Consider the following 9,653-nt stretch of genomic DNA (forward strand, 5'->3'; position numbering starts at 1 on the left):
AGGGGTTGCTATGAGTCGGGGCCCACTCGACGGCAATCAACAACAACAACAACATACCTCCCATAGTGTAGTGCCTAAGGCACTTGACTGCTAATCAGAACGCTGGTGGTTCAAACCCACCAGCCACTCCTCAGAAGGAAGGTGGGGCAATGCAATCTACTTCCGTAGTGATACTGCCTCAGAAACTCAAGGAGGGGTCGCTATAAGTCGGGTCCAACTTGATGGCACATAACAAAAACAACAACATATTTCTCACTAAGAACCTACTTAATCTTGTTATGCCATTTATACTGATATTTAACATTTCTGGTATTATCATAATCTTCCTGAAAAGAAAAAAAATTCTTTATATGTGTTTTTATTTGCTTCTTTTTTCCTTTTTTTTGTGAAGCATTCCATATTTTTTAATGCATTTTATTGAAATATAATTTATGTACAGTGAAATACACAAAACTAAAGTGACATGGGTCAATGAATTTTTTTTTTTTTTTTGCAATATTCCTTCCCCTCCCTTCCCACCCCTGGCAACAAACAAAGAAAGTTTACCTCCATATATAAACCTTTCCTTGACCCTCCACAACAATGAACTAATACTATATTTGTCCTTCTGTGATTGACTTATGTCACTCAGCATAATGTCTTCCAAGTTCATCCATATTATGCAGTGTTTTGCAGACTCTACGTTATTCTTTAGTGCTACATAGCATTCCATTTTGTGTATGTACCATACTTTGGTCATCCACTCTTCTGTTATAAATCTTAAAGGTAAGTCCTTTGCCAGACATGTAATTATAAGCAAATATGAATTTGTTGCTGTCATTTTTGTTATGTGCTTTTTCATGGTGTCAATTCTTTGTTCCATATCATTTTCTATGCTGAGCTCTTTTTGGTTATGAATCGTGTTATCACTTCCTTCATTGCTCTTGTTTTAGTATTGGCTGAATATTTATGCTGGTACTTTTTTTTGATGTGAAGGTTTATCATTTTTCTTTGAGGTTACCCTGTGATTTATAGTTTTCTACAGTTTGTTCTATCTTATAGTTGTCTTGTCTTCCCTACCATCTAGAAGTTCTGAATGATACAGTTTTTTCCCTCTTTTTGGCTTGTGCTTGTTCTCTTTTGTCAATTGATGTCTCTGGTTCCCTGTTTACAATCTTGTAGGCTTCTTTACTTTGGATACTTCCATAGCTGGGTTGGTTTCTGGGTTCTATCATCATGTGTGTTAATAGTCAGTTGTTGGTTGTTGTTGCTTTTCTGTCCAAAGGGCTCCCTTTAGCATCTCTTGTAAAATTGGTCTGGTTTTAACAAATTCCCTTAATCTCTGTTTATCTGGAAATGTCCTAATTTCACCACCATATTTGAGGGACAGTTTTGCTGGGTACATAATTCTTGGTTGGTTATTTGCTTCTTTATTTATTAACTTTTTATTGTGATTTGGGTGAAAGTTTACAGAACAAATCAGTTTTCCATTCAACGATTCATACACTTTTTGTTTCATGTCATTGATTGCAAATTCATTCCACTTCCCTTTGTGCTTCTGTTCCATTCTGCCTTTTCAACTTCTGAACTTTGTCCTTGGACAATTGCTGCCCTTTTGATCTAGAATGTTGATTGTTCTAAAGAGTGGTACCTCTCTTGCGTTAATGTTCACTTTGAAGATCTATGTGTTGAAAATTGAGCTACTGAATCTTCTCAGAGACAACTATCACCTTGAGGAAGAGAGTCCCTGGGCTTGTAGGGTTGGGACCATTGTCTTGGGAGACACTATGTTCAATTGGCATAATATAGTCTATAAAAATCTTGTTCTATATCTTACTTTGGTGAGTAGTAACTGGGGTCTGAAAAAGCTGTCAAGTGGCCATCTAAGATACAACTATTTGTCTCTCCTCTTCTGGAGCAAAGAAGAGTGAAAAGAATCAGTCATTTGGAAACAATAAATCCAAGGATATGATGGACCACAAAGACCTTAGCCTTCATGACTCTGAGACCAGAAAACTAGGTGGTGCCTGGCTACCAATGCCAACCACTCAGAAAAGGATCAAAATTGGAGATACTTGATAGCATGGAAGGACAAGTGTGGAATGAAATTCAAAAACACAAAAATGACAGGAGTATTGGTTGGATAGAGACTGATGGAATCCCCTGAGACTATGGCCCTGAGTTATCCTTCAGGCCTGGAATTGGGCACACTTCTTTCTACAGTTGAACAGTAGAAAGACGTATAAGCAGAGCACCTACCCATGGAGATGCACCCACCCTACCTAGGGAGGTGCATCCCCTACATCAGTCAGCCATCACTCTCCACATCAGAAAGGGAACATTTGCATAGAAAGAAAGCTGGATAGACAAGGATGAATAGATAAGAAGGGCACAGGGAAGGGGTGGTCACAGGGAAGAGATGGGAGGAGGCCTTTTTATGGTTGGGGATTGTAATCAGAGCCATGAGACCAGATGCACATGAATTGTTGTGTGTAAAATGAATCTGCTTTGTAAATTCACACCCACATCACAATAAAAAAATTTAAAAATAGAAAATTGAGCTGCTGAGGTGAGTTTCATTCCAGTTCCAAAGGATGGCTAAGGTCCATAATCTAGGGAATTCCATCAATCTTTATTCAACCCATAACCCTGGCCATTTTTATGATTTTGAGTTGTGCTGTACATTTTTCTCCCACTTTACCCAGGACCTCCTGTTATAATCCCTTTCAGAGTGGTCAACAGTGGTAGCCCAGCACCATCTAGTTCTTCTGGTCTCAGAGTGGTGGAGACTGAACTGTGGATAGTCTATTAGTCCTTTGGACTACTTGTTTCCTGTGTCTTTGATTTTCTTCACCCTTCTTTGCTCTGGATGGGGAGAGGTGCATCTTAAATGTCTGCTCACAAGTTTTAAGACCACAGTGGCTACTTACCAAAGTAGGTTGTAAAACATTTTCCCTGTGGACTATGTTTTGCCAATGGACTTTGATGCCCCCTGAGACTATGATCCTGATTCTCCAGGCCTAGTGACTCATTCTCTCATGGTGTTTGGTTATGGCTAAGAAATTTTCATAACTTTGCCCTTTTGTATGCTCTACCATATTCACTGTTGTTGTTATATGCCGTTGAGTCAGACCTGACTCATAGCGACCCCTCCTTGGGTTTCTGAGGCAGTATCACTACAGGAGCTGTGGCAGCACAGTGGCTAAAACACTTGACTGCTAACCGGAAGGAAGATGGGGCAATCTACTTCTGTAGTGATACTGCCTCAGAAACCCAAGGAGGGGTCGCTATGATCGGGTCTGACTCGATGGCACATAACAACAACAACAACAACAACACCATATTCATGGATATATTTGCACCATATGTAAATACATATGTAAAACTACCCTAAGTCAAACCTATATATGCTCATGGATATAATCTCATTCTCCTTCCCACAGGTATTCACCTTGCATCTATGCACCAACTCTTATATTATTATTGTTGTTGTTGCAGGATTGTATATGTAACAATATTTATCTTATTGCCTGTAACTCTGTACTCTTCCCAGTGTCTTCTTTTACTTTGATGATTTTTGCTGACTTCCTCCTTATGGTATATTGTCTTCTCCATCATCAAAGTTAATATATGTCTATCCTATAATTAGTGGTCTAACATCCCTTCTCCTCGCACCCCTGGTAACCATCAAAGAATGTTTCTTTTTCTGTGAAAACTTTTTCTTGAAATTTTATAATAATGGTTTCATATAATATTTGTCCTTTTGTTATTGATTAATTTCACTCAGCATAAGATCCATCAGGTTCATGTATGTTATAAGATGTTTTGCAAATTTATTGATGGGTATTTAGGTTGTTTCCATATTTTAGCTATTGTGAATAGGATGTGATGAACATGGGTGTTCTTGTTATGCCTCTTATTTCTGTAAGTTATATACCTCATAGTAGAATTGCTGGATCATATGATATTTTTAGTTCCAAAATTTTAAGGAAGTGTCAAACTTTTCCATAGTGATTATACCAATTTACAATTTCATCAAATAAAAATAACATCCATAATATATCATATATATACACCATTAAACATAACTAAAAGTACACAAACAGCAGAAGACAAACTAGGTAAGAGGAACCTCCTAAAAATTAGACACATATGCACATCAAAAAATTTCACCAAAAGACTAAAAAGAGAACCCATAGAGTATGAAAAAAATTTTGGCAACAACATAGTGGTCAAAGGACTAATCTCCAAAATTTATAGAAAACTGTAACACCTAAACAAGAGAAAAACAAGTAATCCAGTTAATAAATGGACATAGGACATGAACAAACATGTCACCAAAAAGACATTCAGGCAACCATGGAACTCGTATAAAAATATTCATCATCTTTAGTCATCAGAGAGATGTAAATCAAAACAATAATGATATATTATCTCATCCCAGCATTAATAACAAAGTTATATATACTTTTAAATAAATTGCTTATACCTCAAAAATTAAATAATTTTGTTCATTAAAAGACTCTACTAAAAAATGTAAACACAAATTACTGACTGAGAGACTATCTTCAGAAAACATATATCCAATAAGAATCTAATCACCAAAATATATATAAAACTTTGAATATTTAACAACAAAAAGGCATAACTGATGATACAATGATCAAAGAACTTGAATAGACATTTCTCCAAAGAAGACATTCAAATTGTCACCAAACACATGAAAAGACCACAATGAGATACCATTTTACTCCCATTAGGATGGAGTGGAACAAGGGATAGGTACAATTGCTGATGTCAGATGGATCTTGGCTGAAAAGCAAAGAATACCAGAAAGATGTTTATCTGTGTTTTATTGACTATTCAGTGTGAATTATAACAAATTATGGTAACATTGTGAAGAATGGGAATTCCAGAATACTTAATTTTGCTCCGGAGGAACCAGTACATAGACCAAGAGGCAGTCATTTGAACATAATGAGAGTATACTGAATAGTTTAAAATCAGGAAAGGTGTGCATCAAGGTTGTATATTTTCATCATATTTATTCAATCTATATGCTGAGCAAGTAATCCAAGAAGGTGGACTATATGAAGAAGACCATAGCATCAGGGTTGGAGGAAGACTCATTAACAACCTACTATATGCAGATGACACGACCTTACTTGCTGAAAGTGAAAATGACTTGAAGCACTTGCTGATGAAGATCAAAGATTCCTGCTTCATTATGAAGTACACCTGAATATAAAGAAAACAAAAATTTTCACAATTAGACCAATAAACTACATTATGATAGATGGAGAAAAGATTGAAGTTATCAGGGAGTTCAATTTCCTTTGATCTACTATCAACACCCATGGAAGCAGCAGTCAAGAAATCAGACTATGTATTGCACTGGGCAGGTCTGCTGCAACACACCTCTTTAAAGTATTAGAGAATAAAGATATGATTTTGAAGCTTAAGGTGCACCTGATCAAAGCCATGGTATTTTTCAATAGCATTAGAAAGCTGGACAATGATTAAGGAAGACTGAAGAAAAACTGATGCATTTGAATTTTGGTTTTGGTGAAGAATATTAAAAATACCATGGACTGTCAGAAGAGTGAACAAATCTATCTTGGAAGAAGTATAGCCGGAATGCTCATTAGAAGCATTGTCAGAAGGAATTAGTCCCTGGAGAGAGATATCTTGCTTGATTGATTAAAGTAGAGGGTCAGCAAAGAAGGGGAAGACCTGTCTCAATGAGACAGATTGACACAGTGGCTGCAACAATGGGCTCAAGTACAACAAGGATGGTGAGGATGGTGAAGGACTGGGCATTGTTTCTTTCTGTTGTACAGAGGGTCACTATGAGTTGGATCCAAATTGACAGAACCTAACAACAATAACAACAATGGGACGGCTAAGATAAAAAATAATAATCGTAAAAAATCAGAGAACAACAAATGTTGCTAAGGATGTAAGGAAATTGGAACCCTTACCCATTGCTGGTGGGAATGCAAAATGGTACAACTATTCTTCAAAACAGAGGGGCAGTGAATCAAAAAACTAAAAATAGAACCATCATAGACCTAGCAATTCCACTCCTAGGTATATATCCAAAAGATAGAAAGCAGAGACTCAAACAGAGACTTACAGGCCAATGTTTATTGCAGTACTATTCACAATAGCCAAAACAGTGGAGCAAATGAAACTCTCATCATCAGAAAAATGGATAAACAAAATGTGGTATATACATACATACAATGAAATACTACTGAGCCAGCAGGAGAACAGAAGCCTTGATACATGCGACAGAGTATGTAGATGGAGCTTGAAGGGATTATGATGAGTGAAATAAATTAGTTACAAAAGAACAAATATTGTATGACCTCACTTATGTATAGAGACCAAAGTTTATTAGTGGTTACCAGGAGTGGAAGGGCAAGGGAAAGTGGAGGGATTAATGATGATGAAAATATTGCACTGATTAAGAGTAGAGTTTCACAGCTGATTATTGTAATTGTTGTTAATAAGTTGTGCACTTTTAAAAGGCTGAACTGGTGAAGTTGTGTGATAGATATATCTACAATTTTAAAAGAAAGGATGACAACAGATGTAAGGTTGTTATGTACAACCAAAAGCCTCTTGTGATTTGGTTCCTTAGTTTGGAAGTTTAGGGTCATGGTTTCATGGAACATCCCAGGTAACTGGCCTAATAACACATTTGGTACTTCTGTTCTGCCTCCTACTTCATGGTGTAATGCCTGGGATCTTAAAAGTTTGCAAGCAGCCATACAAGGTATGACAATTGGTCTCCATTTGCCCGAGCAGCAGAGGAAGAAGCATGATAGGAGGAGGGAATGCCGAATTGCTACCATGAACAACTGCCTCTTTTGCCAAGAGACCAAAACTGGATGGTGCCTGGCTACCATTACTGAACATTTTGATCAAGGATTCTATAGAGGAATCATGATCAAAGAGGGGAAATTCAGACAAAATTTCTAATTCTCATGGACTTCAGACTTTCTGGAGTCATAGACACTGAATAAATGCCTGAAATATATATATATATATATCTATATATACACACCTTGAACTCTTCTTTAAACTAAACAATAGTTTAGTTTAACTAGTAAAGAATGTCTTTCATGAGCATTATGCTCTTTTAAGAACTGTCTACATGAGATCAAATTGACAATGGCAACTTGAAGGTTAAATAGGTACGTTAGGGGACTCTGAGTTTATGTTAATGAGGAAGGAATAACTGAGAAAAGGAGGATGAAAATGGTTGTGCAACTCGAAGAATGTGATCAATGTCACTGAATTTTATGTGTAGAAACTTGAATTGGTATATGTTTTACTGTGTATGTTCTCAACAACAGCAACAAAATAAAATATGTAAATAAATAGTTTATTAAAAGGCCAGCTCTTGAGAGATTCCAAGGTTTTAGTTTGCTCCTGGGACCTCATACTCCCTGGTGTTTTAGAGATGCCTGAGGGTTTTACTTCACAAAAATGGATATGCCTCAAGTTATTTTAATTTCAATTTTATTTTTAATAGGAACAAGCACATTGCAAATATTTTCAAGTTATATAGGCACTTTTAAATGTAAACTTATTTTGAGCTCCATACCTCTGAAATTTTTAAAAATAAATTTTAAGTTTTTAATCTTTTTTTTCAGGAGCTCTGGTAGCATAGTGGCTAAGACACTTGCCTGCTCACCAGAAGGCTGACGGTTCAAACCCACCAGCCACTCCTCGGAAGGAAGGTTGGGCAATCCTACTTCCGTAGTGATACTGCCTTGGAAACCCAAGGAGGGGTCGCTATGAGTCAGGGCTGACTCAACGGCACATAACAGCAACAACATAACAACAACAACAACAACAATCTTTTTTTTTCAGAATAGTTATAGCTTTACAGAGAAATTGCATATAAAGTACAGAATGTTCTCATTTATTCCTTCACCCCCTGCACATAGTTTCTCCTATTATTAACATCTTACATTAGTATGGTATTTTGTTATAATAGATGAACGAATACTGATACATTATTAACTGAAGCCCATAGTTTACCTTAGGATTCACTCTTTGTGGTATCCAGTCTTATGGGTTTTGACAATTGGATAGTATTGTGTATTCTCCATTACAGTATCATGCGAATGTTTTCACTGCCCTTAAGGTGTCCTAAACTTCACCTATTCATCTCCTACTCCTGTACTCATGGAAACCACTGATCTTTTTACTGTCTCCATAGTTTTGTCTTGTCTGGAACATCATATAGTTAGAATCTACAATATGTAGTGTCTTTAGACTAGCTTTTTTCACTTAGCAATACTTGCATAAGGATTTTCCATGTCTCCTTGTAGCTTAGGAGTTCTGGTGGCATAGTGCCTAAGGTGACTGCTAAACAGAAGGCTGGAGGTTCAAACCCACCAGCCACTCCTCAGAAGGAAGGTTGGGCAATGTATTTCCATAGTGATACTGCCTCGGAAACCCAAGGAGGGATCCCTATGAGTTGGATTCGACCCCATGGCATTGAGTTTGATTTTTTTGGTTTCCTTGTAGTTTGATAACTCATGTTGTTGCTGAATAATACTCCATTATATGAATGTATCACAGTGTGTTTAGCCATTTAACCATAAAAGGATATCTTGGTAGATTCTAAATTTTGGAAATTATGAATAAAGTTGCTGCAAACATTCGTATGCAGGTTTTTGTGTGGGCATAGGTTTTCAGCTCAAATGGGTAAGTACCTAGGAATATAATTGCTTGGTTTTATAGTAAACATATGTATAGCATTGTGAGAAACTGACAGACTGCTTTCCAAAGTGACTACTATTTTTCATTCTAACCAGCAATGAATAAAAGTTTCTGTGGCACCAAATTCTTTGACAATATTTAGTATTGTAAGTATTTTTTATTTTAACCATTCTCATAGGTATGTAGACACAGAACTTATACATTTCACAAAAAACTAACTCAAAATGGATAAAAGAGGTTAAACACAAAACTATCTGACTTCTACAAGATGGCATAGAACAAAATCTAGGACCTTTGGTTTCACAATGAGTTTCTAGATATAATACTGAAAGGATGGTCCATAAAAGAAAAAAAAAAAGAAAAGAAAAGAAAAAAAGGCTATAATGCACTTCATTAAAATTGAAAAACAAAAATAAAAAACTTTTGCTCTGTAGACACAGTTAAGAGAATGAAAACATAAGCCACAGACTAGGAGAAGATATTTGCAGATTTTCCAGTTTTTAGTGTTTCACTCCTCGGAAGGAAGATTGGGCAATCTGCTTTCTTGGAGATACCACCTTGGAAACCCAAGGTATGGTCATTATAAGTCAAATTGACTTGATGGCAGTGTTTTATTTTTTCAACCCTGAGATGAAGAAGGTTGAGGGAGGACAGTTAGGGGGAGGTGAGGAAAGATTCCCTGAACAGCCTTCTTATCCTAGTAGCTCATATCTTTGGTCACTTTCTATTCAAAACTATAGTGGAAGGGGAAGAGAAGCACACAAATCTATTAATATACTAGGTCACCTTCTTCTTGTCTGTCTGCATATCTCAACCCATGCAGCAGTGACACCTTGGCCTACACTGTGTTTCTGCTATGGCAAACATCCTTGGAGTCTGAATGCATCTGTGAGACGGACTAACTGGGAGTATGGTATTATTATATAGATTAT

This window comes from Orycteropus afer, unplaced genomic scaffold (assembly GCF_000298275.1).
Source record: "Orycteropus afer afer isolate SDZICR_OR568_19922 unplaced genomic scaffold, OryAfe1.0 scaffold00467, whole genome shotgun sequence".
NCBI lineage: Eukaryota > Metazoa > Chordata > Mammalia > Tubulidentata > Orycteropodidae > Orycteropus > Orycteropus afer.